The sequence below is a fragment of the Zea mays genome, chromosome 4, assembly GCF_902167145.1.
Source record: "Zea mays cultivar B73 chromosome 4, Zm-B73-REFERENCE-NAM-5.0, whole genome shotgun sequence".
NCBI classification, from domain to species: Eukaryota; Viridiplantae; Streptophyta; class Magnoliopsida; order Poales; family Poaceae; genus Zea; species Zea mays.
The window spans coordinates 114446779-114466380 of NC_050099.1; the positions used below are offsets into that span (position 1 = coordinate 114446779).

At 46.7% G+C, this 19602-nt stretch overlaps 1 long non-coding RNA gene across 1 annotated transcript; it reads right to left on the minus strand.

Annotated features, from left to right (window-relative positions):
- Positions 1 to 18953: 18953 nt before the first annotated feature.
- Positions 18954 to 19381, minus strand: LOC118476935 (uncharacterized). Its single transcript, XR_004857793.1, has 3 exons — positions 19367 to 19381; positions 19183 to 19287; positions 18954 to 19116 (listed from the first exon to the last, which is right to left on the minus strand). It is a non-coding gene; the product is annotated as an uncharacterized lncRNA (long non-coding RNA).
- Positions 19382 to 19602: the final 221 nt, after the last annotated feature.

The following is a 19602-nucleotide window of genomic DNA, read 5'->3' on the forward strand; positions in this document are numbered from 1 at the left end:
GGCATTGTACGCCAAGGCGGTGAGCCCTAATCTGTTGCCAGGGAATCGATGGGGACGATTGATGTGTGTGTGGGGACGGAGTGCCCCTACACGTCGTGTGTTTAGGTTTACCTTGAAAGGTTTAAAAACTCGATTCGAATCGTCTGCTTCTCGCAGCTAATGAGACTGCTTGATCCATGATGCTACATTGAGTAACAAGTGAAATTTGCTGAGATGATACAAGATGTTGATTGCTAAAAATGTTTTCTACTATGTATGAATAGATAGTACATCTTTAGCCTTAAGAGAGTCACACTTAATTTTGAAAAAGTTAAAAACTTGATTTAGAAACTCAGCTAGTGCTTTTGGCAACCAAACCCCACAGCCAAACAGCTGCATGTCTAGAGGTAGAGGAGTAGACTCCTCACACCGGGTAAGTCTAGCTGAGTATTAGTATACTCAGCCTTGCTTGTGGCATAATTTTTACAGGATCTCTGGAGGACATGGTTGCTGGAGTGACTTGGCCGTCCATCTTGCCACCGGGTTGGACTGTCGAGTGGGACCCTACCTCGGCTGAGGAGGAGCATGAGGAGTGATGGGACAGGCTTCCCCATCCCTCCGTTTAATTACCGTTAGTTTTATTCCGCTGCACTTCGAACAATGATGACTACTTTTGCAAAACCCCTATGATGATGTAATAATTTAATACTCTTTCATGCATGGTTTTATGCTTTATTGTATTTGCTCTGTGTCTCACCATCGAGTGAGGTTGTGGTACTTGATCCTGTCAGTGGCCGTGTCGGACTAGATCCGAGGGATTGACGGGTTATTCCCATTTAAGTGTGGTCTAGCCTCTAAAGCGGGACTTAGGCACTTAAGTTGGAATAATTCGAGCAGTTCCGCCACAGCTGGTATCGGAGCTTGTACCACCACAGAGGAATCAATAAAATGTAAATACCATCATTTTCCCAAAATAAAAATTGATAGAAACAATGTTGGATAGATAGGAGAACGAGCAGGATAGACCTAGGACGTGAAGCCTTAGGGTAATAGAAGGGTAGCTAGGTGGCTAAGTAATTAGGCCCTACAGGCCACTTTTACAGGATGGGAGTTCTTCCCTATTCCTTTTATCTTGTTGAGAGGTCGTTCAGGACGAGCATGCATGCATTCTTAATTAAGCAAATGGATAACGGAGCAAGGACTTAAAAACAAGAAAACAACCAACTAGGTCCCTAGTACCTTTTTATTTAACTAGAGAAAGGCTGAGTTTTATTTTTTTTTCTTGTTCTTTTTATAGTTCTTTTTCTTTTACTTACGCTTAACCGTATACAGATGACTTCCCACGGATCCTCAGAGGACGGAAATGCACTATCCCACACTGACGGGCTTGCACGAGAGGGCTTTCCCGCATTTTGTGGGAGGTACTTCAGGGGGCCGGATACACGACACCCCCTCAGTACACGGTGCAGCATTTCGAGAAAGCACCGAGTGCCTCGCTGTAGGGTGAGGATGACTTTGGAGCCTCATCCCCTGCAGCCAGGCTTGCGCTCTTTGGACTCCGAGTCTTTTGGATACCGAGCTGAGGACACGATCGAGGCGATCGCTCTACACGGGTTGACCACTTTGCGGATTCCATCCTTTGGAGCTGGCTACCCACCCCATTGGCTTGTTCCCCGCCGAAAGGGAGGACGACCCAATGTGGAAGGATCGGGTGGAGCATGCCAAGGATATCTGGGCCATCTACCCAGGACAAACTGCGCACTTGACCGTACGGTGCATGAATGCTCTGTACCGTCTGCAAGTGATGCGCGGTGAGGCGATGTCCCATCTGATGGCACTGTTGGAGGCCACAAAGATCACCCTGGATAACAGAGAGGAGCTCGTGGTTGATTTGTCTACTGAAATGGTGGAGAAGGACTTGCAGGTGGAGCAGCTATCCACCAATATCCAAGAGTTGGAAGAACTAGTGGGCACCAGGGAGAACACCATCGAAGTTCTCGAGGATCAGCTCATTAACACCCAGCAGCAGCTAGCCGAGGCTAATGAGCACCTGGATATGCATCACCAGGAGATCCAGGACCTGGAGGCCAACGAGGACGTCGACATCGAGGGAGGAGAGGAGCCTGCCTCTAGTGTGGACACTGCTGGCTCAGGGAGACCACCTTCCCCCGAATCGAGTGTTGCCTCGTTCGCTCACTAGGTGTTCAGGACAGAGTTAGAAGTCGGATGGTAGGACTCCTCGTAGCTAGCTTAGCTTTTGCACCCTTGGGGGACTAGGCTAGATAGAGTTGAGTCTTCTTGGGACAAATGATGTAACCGTGATAAACTCTTTTGGGAACATGTTTGATGGATGCGGTTATCAGTCTTAAATTTGGTAGGAGAAATTTATGCCTTTTTTTAAATCCTTTTGTTGAAGTTGGAGTCTATCATTTTGCTTTTGACTCTTTTCGCTACGATTAAACCTTGAACTTGGAGTTATGGTGTTAAATATATATGTGGCTTTTCAAATGGCCGGGAGGCAGCGTCGTGGCCAGAATGAGCGCGTTCCTCCACCGCCGCCACCACCTCCCACTCTGCAGGAGCTCATGGCTCAGCAGAATGAGATCTTGAGGCAGCTAGCTCAGCGTCAGCCACCACCTCAGCATTATGGTGGTGGAGACCATCAGCGTCACCCCGCGGCAGCTACCTACCAGGAGTTCCTTAGTACCCAGCCACCATTGTTCACAAGGGCTGAGGATCCACTTGATGCAGATGTGTGGTTACGAGTAGTGGAATCCAAATTCCCGCTACTCCATGGAGCTTGTTCGGAGGTCACTAAAGTCAGGTTCGCCACCCAGCAGCTTCGCGGACCCGCAAGGACTTGGTGGGACCATTTTCTTGCCATGCAGCCAGAGGATCGAGAGGTGGAATGGAGAGAGTTCAAGGCAGCTTTCAGGGGACACCACATACCAGCCGGGATTATGGACCGAAAGCTCAACGAGTTTCTGGCACTCACTCAGCGCAACAGAACAGTGTTGCAGTATGCCCAGGCTTTTAATGACTTGTGCCAGTATGCTGGATATCACGCGGATACAGATGAGAAGAAGAGAGACAGGTTCAGGAGGGGACTCAGCACTAAGCTCCGTGACCGTCTCAACACCGTCAGGGCCAACAGTTACAATGAGTTGGTCAACATGGCTATCTCCCAGGAGGACTGCATTACAGCTCGACAGCCAGAAAAGAAGAGGAAGACCCCTGTGGCAGGACCCTCAGCTCAGCCACAGCGCTTCAGGATTATGTCCGACACACATAACAGGGGACCCCAGCAGCAGCAAGGAAGATGGGTGATCCGACCACAGCAGCAGCAGGCACCCAACCGCACCCAGTTTCCAGCTCAGAGGAACAATCAGCAGCAGTAGCAGTACCACCAGGCAAATGACAACAGGTGTTTCACGTGTGGCAACACCGGACACTATGCCAAGAATTGCCCCCGGAACCAGCAGAGGCAGGGGCAGAATGTCAATCAGAATCAAGGCAAGAGGCAGAAGGTGCAAGTGAGGCAGGGCAGGCTGAACTTCACCACCATGGCTGATATTCCCGAGGGAGCACCCGTCATGACTGGTATCTTTACAGTTTTGAATTATCCTGCTATTATTCTTTTTGATTCTGGTGCATCGCATAGTTTTATCAGTGCCAAATTTAGTGCCAAGTGCCAATTGCCTTTTCACCACACCAATGGGGGTATCACAATTTCAACACCAGGAGGCAGGGTTGCCACTTACCAAATTAACAAGAATGTGCCTATAAAGTTTGGTAGTCTGATAATTAAAACCAACCTCCTCATTTTAGGGTTGGATAGTGTGGATATCATCTTGGGAACTGACTGGTTGACCAGAAATCAGGCTGTGATGGATATTGCAGCTAGGGCCATTGAGGTGCACTCACCAACTTGTGGTGAAACCACACTCTATTTGCCTGACCAAGGTTGTAACCGTTCCTGTGCCTTTGTTATGATAGAGTCCCCAGTGGAAAAGATCCCAGTGGTCTGTGACTAACCAGATGTTTTCCCAGATGAATTGCCAGGTATGCCACCTGACCGAGACATTGAGTTCGCAATCGAATTGCAACCCGGGACTGCTCCTATCTCCAAGAGACCCTATAGGATGCCTCCCGCGGAATTGGCAGAATTGAAGAAGCAATTGCAAGAGTTGTTGGACAAGGGGTTTATTCGCCCAAGTACTTCACCATGGGGATGTCCAACATTATTTGTGAAGAAAAAGGATGAGAGTTTGAGGATGTGTGTTGACTACCTCCCTCTCAATGCGGTGACTATCAAGAACAAATACCCATTGCCCCGTATTGATGTTCTGTTTGATCAGTTGGTAGGAGCCAAGGTATTCTCCAAGATAGACCTTCGCTCAGGTTACCATCAAATCAAGATCCGTGCCAGCGATATTCCCAAGACGGCTTTCTCTACCAGATATGGGCTGTATGAGTTTTTGGTGATGTCTTTTGGGCTGACCAATGCCCCGGCTTATTTTATGTACCTGATGAACTCAGTATTTATGCCAGAATTGGATAAGTTCGTGGTCGTTTTCATTGATGATATTCTGGTTTATTCCAAGAATGAAGCTGAGCACACCAAACATTTGCATACTGTACTTCAGAGACTGCGTGACCATCAGTTGTATGCTAAGTTGTCTAAGTGCGAATTCTGGCTGAAGGAGATTAAATTCTTGGGTCACACAATTTCTCAGGATGGGATATCAGTTGATCCTGAGAAGGTGCAGGAGGTGATGGATTGGAAACCCCCGACTACAGTGAGGCAGATTCGGAGTTTTCTGGGATTGGCAGGGTATTATCGATGATTTATTCCGGATTTCTCCAGAATTGCCAAACCAATGACTGAACTGTTGAAAAAGGGAGACAAGTATGATTGGAGCCAAAAGTGTGAAGATGCCTTTCATACCTTGAGGCAGCATTTGACAACGGCCCCAATGCTGGCTCAACCTGATAACACCAAGCCATTTGAAGTTTATTGTGATGCTTCTGGTACAGGATTGGGGTGTGTCTTGATACAAGAGAATAGAGTCATTGCTTATGCTTCCCGAGCACTCAGGCCCCATGAGCAGAACTACCCTACACATGATCTAGAATTGGCAGCTGTGGTTCATGCTCTTAAGATATGGAGACACTACTTGATGGGAGCTCACTGTAACATCTACACTGATCACAAGAGTCTCAAATACATCTTCACTCAGGCAGATCTAAACATGAGGCAAAGGAGATGGTTGGAGTTAATCAAGGACTATGATTTGGAAGTGCATTACCATCCTGGCAAGGCCAATGTTGTGGCAGATGCCTTAAGCAGAAAGGCCCAATGCAATTGTATGAGTATGGATGCAAGAGTTACCACCCTGTGCGATGAGTTGTGCAAGCTGAACCTGGAAGTTGTTCCTTCCGGTGAATTAAGTTATATCTCGGTGGAACCCACATTGCAAGAGCAAATAGTGAGGGCACAGATTGAGGATAAGGGTGTTCAAATGATTAAGGAAATGGTCAAGCAAAAGGCAGAGAAATACAAGTGCTTCCGGCAGGACAGCATGGGAATTCTATGGTTTGGAGATCGATTGGTTGTTCCCAAGGACCCAGAGCTCAGAAAGAAGATCCTAGATGAAGCTCACCTTTCCAAATTCTCCATGCACCCTGGTAGCAACAAGATGTACCATGATCTCAGATCTTTATATTGGTGGACCAGAATGAAGAGGGAAATTGCCAAGTACATATCCGAGTGTGACACTTGCTAGAGGGTAAAAGCTAGTCATTTGAAGGCGGCAGGCCCTTTGCAACCCCTTCCCATACCATCTTGGAAATGGGAGGACATTTGCATGGACTTCATCGTAGGACTGCCCAATACCTCCAGGCACCATGATTCAGTTTGGGTTATTGTGGACAGATTGACCAAGACCGCTCATTTCTTGCCAGTGCACACCACCCACAGGACAGAGAAGTAAGCAGAGATCTACACTGACCAAATAGTTCGTCTGCATGGGATACCAAGGACGATAGTCTCGGACAGAGGAGCACCATTTGTGGCACGATTTTGGGAGCAATTGCAGGAATCACTTGGGACCCAGGTTATACGAAGCTCAGCCTATCATCCCCAAACAGATGGCCAAACAGAAAGGGTGAATCAAATTCTGGAAGACATGTTGCGAGCATGTGCACTACACTACGGAAAGGATTGGGACAAGTGTCTTTCTTTGGCAGAGTTTTCTTACAATAACAGCTATCAGTCCAATCTGAAGATGGCACCTTTTGAGGCATTATATGGGAGAAGGTGTAGGACCCCACTAAATTGGTCTCAAGCCTGAGAGAGGGAAATTTTTGGGCCAGATTTGGTACTTGAAGCAGAGGCAAAGGTCCGGATCATCAAGAAGAACCAAGAAGCTGCTCAGGCCAGGCAAAAGAGCTATCATGATAAGAGGCGGAAGCCTCTACAGTTTGAGGTGGGGGATCATGTTTATCTTAAGGTATCACCCACCAAGGGTGTCCAGAGATTTGGGATCAAGGGCAAGTTAGCTCCTCGCTACATTGGACCCTACGAGGTCAAGGAAACTTGTGGACCCGTAGCCTATCAAGTGGAATTGCCACCTCACATGTCAGCAGTTCACAATGTGTTCCATGTATCTCAGCTGCGGAAATGTGTTCGCCTACCCACTGAAGTGCTGCCAGAACCAGACATTGAGATAGAACCGGACTTATCTTACCAGGAGTACCCCGTCAAGGTATTAGATCAAAAGGAAAGATCAACTCGGGCAAGGTCAATCAGAATGTATAAAGTTCAGTGGAGTCACCATTCAGCAGAGGATGCTACATGGGAGACTGAGGATTTTCTACGCTCTCGCTTCCCCGACTTTCTGCCCAAAGGAGTCGGTATGTAACCCCGAAACCCCACCCCCACCTGCCCTTTGAATTCAATTATAAGAAAAACTTAGATAAAAGGGATAGTCTAAGTTGTGGATTTAACTTAAAAAGGGCTTCCTTCTGAAGTTGCAAAGAGGATGACATTCGAAGAGCAGTTAACGAGAGAAACTGGAGTATAAGGAAGAGTAACACACCATCGTACCTTAGTAGCACCACTCTAGAGGACTCTGCCTAAAATCTCGGGACGAGATTCCTTTAAGGGGGGAGGGCTGTAACACCCCAGGTGTTACTCGGGGTGTCCACCCAGGATTACCCCTTTTTAACCTATTATCACATGAGGATTTATTTGGGCAATGTGCATCAAACTTGGAATTCAAGGTCCTAAGCAAGTGCAAACCATCTTAGATATCATGCCCTAGCTTGTCATGCACATCTAAGTGGGGAAATTTCCAAAACCCTAAAGCAAACCCCTCTTGGGCAATAGGAACCCTAATTGAAGCTAGGATCAAAAGGGCATGTGAACCTTATGATCATGGCTTGGGCCAAATATAAAAGTTGTAGTATGCTTCATAACCTACAATAAATAGTAAGGAAGTACCCCCAAAAAGATTTCAGAAAAGCCCCAAAAAGTTCACCAAGGGTTGAGCACAAGGAAAAATGCAGAATTTGCCTAAGTATAAGAACTAACCCTTGAACAAAGATCCCACATGTTCACCTTAATCCAAAATTCAAAACACTTCGACCCAATTGACAAAGTGGCGCCAAATTAGCCCTAGAATGCCGTGGAAAGAGGTGACACCTACCCTAGGGCGTTTGACACAACTTGGCACCATTTTTGTCTCGGTTTGGACATGTCTGACACAGCCAACTTCTCACCCTCATATCTCTCTAACCCGACCACATCTATTCTTGGAACTTACATGAACTAGGTAGCTCTAGTTGCAGGGAAGAGATCTCCCACAGGCGATAGGGCAAGATTCGTACGTTTTGGTCGCTCAGCAGAGGGAAGAACACGGGCAGAAGCAACGAGCCACGTGTTCGACGCGCCCTGAGCTAGCCAGAGCACGCCCGCGCGCGCCCCCGCGTGCCCCGCGTCGCACCAACAGCCAGCTGGCGCCCTGTCCCGCGCCCGCGCCTATAAAGCCCTCCCAAGCGTCGATTACACTCTTCCGCGCACGCTCAAGCCTCACCGGAGCCCAGTTCACCGTCGTTTGCCCGTGCGCGGCGTGTCCGCGGTCACCCGAGCCACTGCCGTCGTAGACCGGCCAGTCCAGCTTTCCCCAGCCCCATCCAACCCTCTGAGACGTGTAAGCACACCTCTGTGAAGCTCCCCGAGTAAGGAATCGAGGCCTGCTTCGCCGGAGAGGCCAGTCCACGGTCTCCGGAGTTCTCAACCCCACCGGAGTACGTGGACCAGGTAATCCACTCAACCTTTCTTCGATTCCTTGTGCACACGGTCTCTACGTTACCCCAGGAAGCTCACCGTGCCCTTGGATTAAACCAGATCACCGTGGTTTGGCCGGTACACTCGCTGCCGACGAGAACACCCGCCTGCGCGCGTGGACCGAGCGATTCCGGCCATCCCCGCCGTCGAGCCGCACCTCGCTGTGACCGCCAGAGCCTCCCCGAGCCAACCCTGCCCTTCGCCGGACCTATCTCGCTGCCGGTAAGCCGCGCCACCCTTTTCTTTCCCGCGGGTACTGTTTACTTTGGGGGAAGGACTGCGGGTGAGAGGAAGAGAAGGTCAGGGGGCTTTTTGAACTGTCAGCGACCCAGGGGAATAGTGGCGCATGGGTAGAACTGCGAAGATTGATTTAGCTTTAACCCAGGGACCTCGGTGTAAACTGTTTTTCCAGGAAACTCTTATTAAATCTGTTTTTAAATTGAACAGAGACTTTAAAAATTCATAACTTCTGTTTAGTTCATCCAAATTTGGTCAAACCAATTTTATCAGACTCTAAATAATGTAACCCACTTAAGAAAAATATAAAACCCTCTATGTACTATAGACAACTTTAAAGCTCTGATTTAATTATAGTTTTGGCCAAAAGCTCAATAATAGGGCAAAAATTAGTTGCACTATTTGACTAGGGCTAGAAAAATTTGGAGAAGTTTATATCTACCTAGTGACCCAAATAAAAATGCTAAACTTCTCTGTCCACCCGATTAAGTTAGTTTTTGCCCCTTATTTGGCAATATGCTTAAGGTTAAAGAAAATAGAAAATGTTAGTTAAATAGCGAACCAGAGGACACCCCTATTTTTGTTAGGATACTTATTCAATTTAGTTCACTGGAAAAATCTATCATGCCCTGTTTTAGTATAAAATAAGTAGGATACCTTTTATTTTAATAAAACAAGGGAAACTTAGAAAAACCCTACAAAAATAACCCCAAGGTGAAAACACCCCCACCCTTGGGATAGCTAATGATTTGTTATTAAGAACTTAGGAAAAATATGAGATCTGCTGTTTGACATTTTTCAAATAACAATGTAGTAGAAAGTGCCTTTTTGACATTAAACTTTAGAAAATCATAACTAAATAACCACCCCTTAGCCTTCTGTGGTTTTTGACACAGAAGCCTATTATTACTGTTAGATGCCAACAAAAATAACCTTTAAGACAGACCCCAAATCTAATTAAGAGATGTAGTGTAAAGTGGCCCATTTTACACCACTCTTGTTATTTTTGTCTAAAGCATAGCCTTTATATTTTAAGCCTCAAATTCTTAAAACAAGCTAGAATAGCAAATGGCAACCCACTGTAATTTTTACAGAATTTTTGGAAATTATTAAACCACTGTCATAGTTCAAACCTACACTAGAAACCATAAGTAGAAATTAAAGAAAGGAAAATAAATAATGGTAATTAGTGTCATCCTAAAACCCTTGTAAATTGCCCACTGAAATGTATAAAGACAATACAAATCCACTATGTTTATCCTCAACAAAAACCCAAACCTGAAAGTGATAAGCACAACCCACTAAAAGTCCCGCATGACCAAGAAACCCTAAGTTACTCCTTAACTTAGTTTTCTTCTTAGCATAAGGTTATTAAATCCTGCATAATCATGACATACATGTTCATTGCATTCGATAGACTGTAACCTTGCTGACGGAGAGTACGTCCTCATGCCGGAGCAAGGAGCTGCTCAGGAGGTAGCCCCGGATCCAGCACCAGAGTCTGCACCAGAGGACCTGCCTGCCACTGCTTTGGAAGGCAAGCCCCGGTTTTATGCATAACCTGTTATTTATGCTATTTTACTTCACTTAATGATTGTAGGATTGATTGTGCACTTAGGTGTAGGAATTGCTTGAAACCCTAGTTGCATGATCTCAGGAATCCTGTTGAGATGAATACTAGTATGCTAGGTCGAGTAGCTGCTTTGTTAAGTAGGATCTCGGTAGAAGTCGAGTGATTTTTCTAGCACTCGCGCGAGGTCAGGAAATTGGTTGTATCCACTTTCTTCTCATAATGATGCTGGTTGTGGACAACAATCCATGGGGATTGGTTGTCCACGGGATAAAAATTGGAATAAGGATTAAGGTGTGGTACCGTGAGTCAAGCGTTTGAACGTACTAAACACATACCGAGAAATATGGTAAATCGGTAAGCCTAGTACCTGAGTGAACCTGCCCGCAGACATATCCCCTCACGCGACCTGAGACGTGGTCTCCCATTCCGGTTATGGTGGGTACAAGTGCGGTCACTGCACGACGGCAGTCGGGGTCAGTGAGGCATTGTACGCCAAGGCGGTGAGCCCTGATATGTTGCCAGGGAATCGATAGGGACGGTTGATGTGTGTGTGGGGACGGAGTGCCCCTACACATCGTGTGTTTAGGTTTACCTTGCAAGGTTTAAAAACTCGATTCGAATCGTCTGCTTCTCGCAGCTAATGAGACTGCTTGATCCATGCTGCTACATTGAGTAACAAGTGAAATTTGCTGAGATGATACAAGATGTTGATTGCTAAAAATGTTTGCTACTATGTATGAATAGATAGTACATCTTTAGCCTTAAGAGAGTCACACTTAATTTTGACAAAGTTAAAAACTTGATTTAGAAACTCAGCTAGTGCTTTTGGCAACCAAACCCCACAGCCAAACAGCTGCATGTCTAGAGGTAGAGGAGTAGACTCCTCACACCGGGTAAGTCTAGCTGAGTATTAGTATACTCAGCCTTGCTTGTGGCATAATTTTTACAGGATCTCTGGAGGACATGGTTGCTGGAGTGACTTGGCCGTCCATCTTGCCACCGGGTTGGACTGTCGAGTGGGACCCTGCCTCGGCTGAGGAGGAGCATGAAGAGTGATGGGACAGGCTTCCCCATCCCTCCGTTTAATTACCGTTAGTTTTATTCCGATGCACTTCGAACAATGATGACTACTTTTGCAAAACCCCTATGATGATGTAATAATTTAATACTCTTTCATGCATGGTTTTATGCTTTTTGTATTTGCTCTGTGTCTCACCATCGAGTGAGGTTGTGGTACTTGATCCTGTTAGTGGCCGTGTCGGACTAGATCCGAGGGATTGACGGGTTATTCGCATTTAAGTGTGGTCTAGCCTCTAAAGCGAGACTTAGGCACTTAAGTTGGAATAATTCGGGCAGTTCCGCCACAGTTTTATTTTTCTTGTTCTTTTTATAATTCTTTTTCTTTTACTTACGCTTAACCGTACACAGATGACTTCCCACGGATCCTCAGAGGACGGAAATGCACTATCCCACACTGACGGGCTTGCACGAGAGGGTTTTCCCCGCATTTTGTGGGAGGTACTTCAGGGGGCCGGATACACGACACCCCCTCAGTACACGGTGCAGCAGTTCGAGAAGCACCGAGTGCCTCGCTGTAGGGTGAGGATGACCTTGGAGCCTCATCCCCTGCAGCCAGGCTGGCGCTCTTTGGACTCCGAGTCTTTTGGATACCGAGCCGAGGACACGATCGAGGCGATCGCTCTACACGAGTTGACCACTTTCTGTGGATTCCATCCTTTGGAGCTGGCTACCCACCCCATTGGCTTGTTCCCCGCCGAAAGGGAGGACGACCCAATGTGGAAGGATCGGGTGGAGCATGCCAAGGATATCTGGGCCATCTACCCAGGACAGACTGCGCACTTGACCGTACAGTGCATGAATGCTCTGTACCGTCTGCAAGTGATGCGCGGTGAGGCGATGTCCCATCTGATGGCACTATTGGAGGCCACAAAGATCACCCTGGATAACAGAGAGGAGCTCGTGGTTGATTTGTCTACTGAAATGGTGGAGAAGGACTTGCAGGTGGAGCAGCTATCCACTGATATCCAATAGTTGGAGGAACTAGTGGGCACCAGGGAGAACACCATCGAGGTTCTCGAGGATCAGCTCATTAACACCCAGCAGCAGCTTGCCGAGGCTAATGAGCACCTGGATATGCATCACCAGGAGATCCAGGACCTGGAGGCCAACGAGGACGTCGACATCGAGGGAGGAGAGGAGCCTGCCTCTAGTGTGGACACTGCTGGCTCAGGGAGACCACCTTCCCCCGAGTCGAGTGTTGCCTCGTTCGCTCACTAGGTGTTCAGGACAGTGTTAGTAGTCGGATGGTAGGACTCCTCGCAGCTAGCTTAGCTTTTGCACCCTTGGGGTACTAGGCTAGATAGAGTTGAGTCTTCTTGGGACAATTGATGTAACCGTGATAAACTCTTTTGGAAACATGTTTGATGGATGCTATTATCAGTTTTAAATTTGGAAGGAGAAGTTTATGCCTTTTTAAATCCTTTTGTTGAAGTTGGAGTATATCATTTTGCTTTTGACTCTTTTCGCCACGATTAAACCTTGAACTTGGAGTTATTGTGTTAAGTATATATGTGGTTTTTCAGATGGCCGGGAGGCAGCGTCGTGGCCAGAATGAGCGCGTTCCTCCACCGCCGCCACCACCTCCCACTCTGCAGGAGCTCATGGCTCAGCAGAATGAGATCTTGAGGCAGCTAGCTCAGCGTCAGCCACCACCTCAGCATTATGGTGGTGGAGACCATCAGCGTCACCCCGTGGCAGCTACCTACCAGGAGTTCCTCAGTACCCAGCCACCGTTGTTCACAAGGGCTGAGGATCCACTTGATGCAGATGTGTGGTTGCGAGTAGTGGAATCCAAATTCCCGCTACTCCATGGAGCTTGTTCGGAGGTCACTAAAGTCAGGTTCGCCACCCAGCATCTTCGCGGACCCGCAAGGACTTGGTGGGACCATTTTCTTGCCATGCAGCCAGAGGATCGAGAGGTGGAATGGAGAGAGTTCAAGGCAGCTTTCAGGGGACACCACATACCAGCCGGGATTATGGACCGAAAGCTCAACGAGTTTCTGGCACTCACTCAGGGCAACAGAACAGTGTTGCAGTATGCCCAGACTTTTAATGACTTGTGCCAGTATGCTGGATATCACGCGGATACAGATGAGAAGAAGAGAGACAGGTTCAGGAGGGGGCTCAGCACTAAGCTCCGTGACCGTCTCAACACCGTCAGGGCCAACAGTTACAATGAGTTGGTCAACATGGCTATCTCCCAGGAGGACTGCATTACAGCTCGATAGGCAGAAAAGAAGAGGAAGACCCCTGTGGCAGGACCCTCAGCTCAGCCACAGCGCTTCAGGATTGTGTCCGACACACAGAACAGGGGACCCCAGCAGCAGCAAGGAAGATGGGTGATCCGACCACAGCAGCAGCAGGCACCCAACCGCACCCAGTTTCCAGCTCAGAGGAACAATCAGCAGCAGCAGTACCGCCAGGCGAATGACAACAGGTGTTTCACATGTGGCAACACCGGACACTATGCCAAGAATTGCCCCCGGAACCAGCAGAGGTAGGGGCAAAATGTCAACCAGAACCAAGGCAAGAGGCAGAGGGTGCAAGTGAGGCAGGGCAGGCTGAACTTCACCACCATGGCTGATATTCCCGAGGGAGCGCCCGTCATGACTGGTATCTTTACAGTTTTGAATTATCCTGCTATTATTCTTTTTGATTCTGGTGCATCGCATTGTTTTATCAGTGCCAAATTTAGTGCCAAGTGCCAATTGCCTTTTCACCACACCAATGGGGGTATCACAATTTCAACACCAGGAGGCAGGGTTGCCACTTACCAAATTAACAAGAATGTGCCTATAAAGTTTGGTAGTCTGATAATTAAAACCAACCTTCTCATTTTGGGGTTGGATGGTGTGGATATCATATTGGGAACTGACTGGTTGACCAGAAATCAGGCTATGATGGATATTGCAGCTAGGGCCATTGAGGTGCACTCACCAACTTGTGGTGAAACCACACTCTATTTGCCTGACCAAGGTTGTACCCGTTCCTGTGCCTTTGTTATGATAGAGTCCCCAGTGGAAAAGATCCCAGTGGTCTGTGACTACCCAGATGTTTTCCTAGATGAATTGCCAGGTATGCCACCTGACCGAGACATTGAGTTCGCAATCGAATTGCAACCCGGGACTGCTCCTATCTCCAAGAGACCCTATAGGATGCCTCCCGCGGAATTGGCAGAATTGAAGAAGCAATTGCAAGAGTTGTTGGACAAGGGGTTTATTCGCCCAAGTACTTCACCATGGGGATGTCCAGCATTATTTGTGAAGAAAAAGGATGAGAGTTTGAGGATGTGTGTTGACTACCGCCCTCTCAATGCGGTGACTATCAAGAACAAATACCCACTGCCCCGTATTGATGTTCTGTTTGATCAGTTTGTAGGAGCCAAGGTATTCTCCAAGATAGACCTTCGCTCAGGTTACCATCAAATCAAGATCCGTGCCAGCGATATTCCCAAGACGGCTTTCTCTACCAGATATGGGTTGTATGAGTTTTTGGTGATGTCTTTGTTAGAAATATGCCCTAGAGATAATCATAGAGATGAGCATATTTCTTTGTATCCATGATATATATATTGCTTAATTGAATATCCATGGAAGGCACCTTGTATTGATTAGCAATTATGTGAATTGTTTGTGAGATTCTTTACTTATATGGTTATTCTAAATGATGTCCCTAGTCAGAGTCGATGACTAGCACATGTATTAGTTGATGACTACATTTCACAAGTCATGAACATGGAGATGTTAAACTAATAATGTGGGCGCATGTATGACATGAGGCTGGACTGACCCAACGTGAGATATTGTAATATAGTTCTCTTCTTGCAACATGAATACTGTATCCTTAGACCTGAGATTGTCGCATGTTTTCAAGATGTGAATTGACTTACTTAGGGACTATCAAACGCTATCCCGTAACTGGGTAGTTATAAATGTAGTTTTGGGTTTGTCAGGAAGCATGCTGTGAGGCATGGTCAGTCAAGATGGAATTTGTCCCTCTCTTTGTGAGAGAGATATCTCTGGGCCCCTCGAGTGATTGGATCAAGAAATGCATGGCCGTGCTAGGGTTAAGAGTTAACCATTGAAAGGATTCCAATTCACAGTATCGAGAAAGAGAGGTCAGCTTAGAGCCAGACCAAATATCGTGAGACAAAGGGAACAATATGTACGTAATGTCGCAATGGTTCGTCTGACATGATCTTTACGTGCACATAGGAGTTGACATGTCTTGCTAGAGGCCGCTGTCAATTATTGGGCCAAGTAAGAGTACTCGGGCTATGTCTATTTGTACGTGAACCTATAGGGTCACACACTTAAGGGGAAGGAAGCCTAATTCGGATTAGATCCGAAATTAGACTGGGCTTTAGGGTTAATGATGGGCCTCGGTGTCAGAAGCCCACCATAACGCCTATATAATGAGGGGCGGGGGCGCGGTTAGGCTTAACCTAATTCGCCACCTGCAAACGAGCAGCCGCCGCTCACCTCTCGCCCTCGCCAAGCCGCCGTCGCGAACCTAGCAGTTCGGTACGCGGCGCTTCCTCCCTGTACGTGTGGATACCTCGGAGGTGCTGCATTTGGAGCACTGGGACGAACCGTGCGAGGACGTAAAGGACGCCGACGACTGCACGACACTGCTCGACGCGTTCGTCTACATCGAGACGTCTTCCGCTGCTCTACGTGTCTAGTGGTAATTCCATGACCTATAACCGCAGTAGTTCTTGGTATTATGGGGTTGAAAATTTTGTTTTGCGCTAGCGTAGCCTCCCCGTAATCCTACAGTCTTTTGGGCTGACCAATGCCCGACTTATTTTATGTACCTGATGAACTCAGTATTTATGCCAGAATTGGATAAGTTTGTGGTCGTTTTCATTGATGATATTCTGGTTTATTCCAAGAATGAAGCCGAGCACACCAAACATTTGCATACTGTACTTCAGAGACTGTGTGACCATCAGTTGTATGCTAAGTTGTCTAAGTGCGAATTCTGGCTGAAGGAGATTAAATTCTTGGGTCACACAATTTCTCAGGATGGGATATCAGTTAATCCTGAGAAGGTGCAGGAGGTGATGGATTGGAAACCCCCAACTACAGTGAGGCAGATTCGGAGTTTTCTGGGATTGGCAGGGTATTATCGACGATTTATTCCGGATTTCTCCAGAATTGCCAAACCAATGACTTAATTGTTGAAAAAGGGAGTCAAGTATGATTGGAGCCAAAAGTGTGAAGATGCCTTTCATACTTTGAGGCAGCATTTGACAACAGCCCCAGTGCTGGCTCAACCTGATAACACCAAGCCATTTGAAGTTTATTGTGATGCTTCTGGTACAGGATTGGGGTGTGTCTTGATGCAAGAGAATAGAGTCATTGCTTATGCTTCCCGAGCACTCAGGCCCCATGAGCAGAACTACCCTACACATGACCTGGAGTTGGCAGCTGTGGTTCATGCTCTTAAGATATGGAGACACTACTTGATGGGGGCTCACTGCAACATCTACACTGATCACAAAAGTCTCAAATACATCTTCACTCAGGCAGATCTGAACATGAGGCAAAGGAGATGGTTGGAGTTAATCAAGGACTATGATTTGGAAGTGCACTACCATCCTGGCAAAGCCAATGTTGTGGCAGATGCCTTGAGCAGAAAGGCCCAGTGCAATTGTATGAGCATGGATGCCAGAGTTACCACCCTGTGCGATGAGTTGTGCAAGCTGAACCTGGAAGTTGTTCCTTCCGGTGAATTAAGTTATATCTCGGTGGAACCCACATTGCAAGAGCAAATAGTGAGGGCACAGATTGAGGATAAGGGTGTTCAAATGGTTAAGGAAATGATCAAGCAAAAGGCAGAGAAATACAAGTGCTTCCGTCAGGACAGCAAGGAAATTTTATGGTTTGGAGACCGATTAGTTGTTCCCAAGGACCCTGAGCTTAGAAAGAAGATACTGGATGAAGCTCACCTTTCCAAATTTTCCATGCACCCTGGTAGCAACAAGATGTACCATGATCTCAGATCTTTGTATTGGTGGACCAGAATGAAGAGGGAAATTGCCAAGTACATATCCGAATGTGACACTTGCCAGAGGATAAAAGCTAGTCACTTGAAGGCAGCAGGCCCTTTGCAACCCCTTCCCATACCATCTTGGAAATGGGAGGACATTTGTATGGATTTTATCGTAGGATTGCCCAATACCTCCAGGCACCATGATTCCATTTGGGTTACTGTGGATAGGTTGACCAAGACTGCTCACTTCTTGCCAGTGCACACCACCCACAGGACAGAGAAGTATGCAAAAATCTACATTGATCAGATAATTCGTCTGCATGGGATACCAAGGACTATAGTCTCGGATAGAGGAGCACCATTCGTTGCACGATTTTGGGAGCAATTGCAAGGATCACTTGGGACCCAGGTCATACGAAGCTCAGCCTACCATCCCCAAACAGATGGTCAGATAGAAAGGGTGAATCAGATTTTGGAAGACATGTTGCGAGCATGTGCACTACACTACGGGAAGGATTGGGACAAGTGTCTTTCTTTGGCAGAGTTTTCTTACAATAACAGCTATCAGTCCAGTCTGAAGATGGCACCTTATGAGGCATTATATGGGAGAAGGTGTAGGACCCCACTAAATTGGTCTCAAGTAGGAGAGAGGGAAATTTTTGGGCCAGATTTGGTACTTGAAGCAGAGGCAAAGGTCAGGATCATCAAGAAGAACCTAGAAGCTGCTCAGGCCAGGCAAAAGAGCTATCATGATAAGAGGCGGAAGCCTCTACAGTTTGAGGTGGGGGATCATGTTTATCTTAAGGTATCACCCACCAAGGGTGTCCAGAGATTTGGGATCAAGGGCAAGTTAGCTCCTCGCTACATTGGACCCTACGAGATCAAGGAAGCTTGTGGACCCGTAGCCTATCAAGTGGAATTGCCACCTCACATGTCAGTAGTTCACAATGTGTTCCATGTATCTCAGCTGCGGAAATGTGTTCGCCTACCCACTGAAGTGCTGCCAGAACCAGACATTGAGATAGAACCGGACTTATCTTACCAGGAGTACCCCGTCAAGGTATTAGATCAAAAGGAAAGATCAACTCGGGCAAGGTCAACCAGAATGTATAAAGTTCAGTGGAGTCACCATTCAGCAGAGGAAGCTACATGGGAGACTGAGGATTTTCTACCACTACACCAAAATACTTAACTTCCGAGGGCCTAAACCGTAGGAAGTTAGCGCAAAACTCTCGGAAGTTATTTAAACCGTCGGAAGTTAGCCGAAACCGTCGGAAGTTAGCCCGTCGGAACAAATTAGTCGGAAGTTAGGCTAACTTCCGACGGACTCTCGGAAGTTAAAGAAACTTCCGAGAGGGACATCTGCCTCTCGGAAGTTAATGATTAACTTCCGAGGGGGAGTCCGCCTCTCGGAAGTTAGGTGCTGACGCCGTCCAGCACGGACTAACGCCGTCCGCGGGATAACTTCCGACGGCCTCTCGGAAGTTAACCACTAACTTCCGAGAGTTTTCCACGCCTCTCGGAAGTTAAATTGACCAGCACTTAATATACAATTTGTTTTTGGCAATTCAACACATTGCATACATAACAAATATATATAACAACCACAAATATATATAACAGCCACAATACACAACATATCACATATAACATCTCACATACATAATAATAACACAAGACACAAGTCAAATCCACCTCGACATAAGAATTCACAAGTCTCACTAGACATAAGTTTGAAGTCTCACAAAACACATCGAATGGAAGCCCACTACTGTCGATCAACATCAGGAAATATCGAAGAGTGATGCTCGCTACCTCCACTCGCGAAGAGCGTATTGACAAAGTCTAACCCATCATCTTGTTGCTGCGCCGGCAAGGTAGCTGGAGGAGTCTCATATACCTATACAAATGACATTCACGGAGTTACATCGTAATGTAACAAGTAAATTATGATAAATTTGCATACCTGATGTTCGGTAGGTGGAGGTGGAGGTGAAGGCCAAGGAAAATGTATGGAAGGTGGAGGTGGGGGGGCCATCGGAAACTGTATCCCTTGGGCTTGTGCTAGTTGCTACCAAATTTCCGAACACATTAATGTTAGTGTTTTAAATCAATACATAACTTAAAATGAATGATCTTTTTGAACTTACTTGTATCAGTGCTTGCTGTTGTTGAAACTGAGTAGCATAGTATTCTTGTTGAGCAACATGCTGCCTCAAGTATTCCTCCTGAATCCTTTGTCACTCCTTGTAAAGCCCTAAAATTTGTATAAGGTAAAAATAATAAAATAAATAAATACATATATTATAAATAAATATAATAGGGAAATAAGAGTAGATATAATAGTGTTGTGAGAATTTTGAAGACCTTTGAAAACCTATTGGAA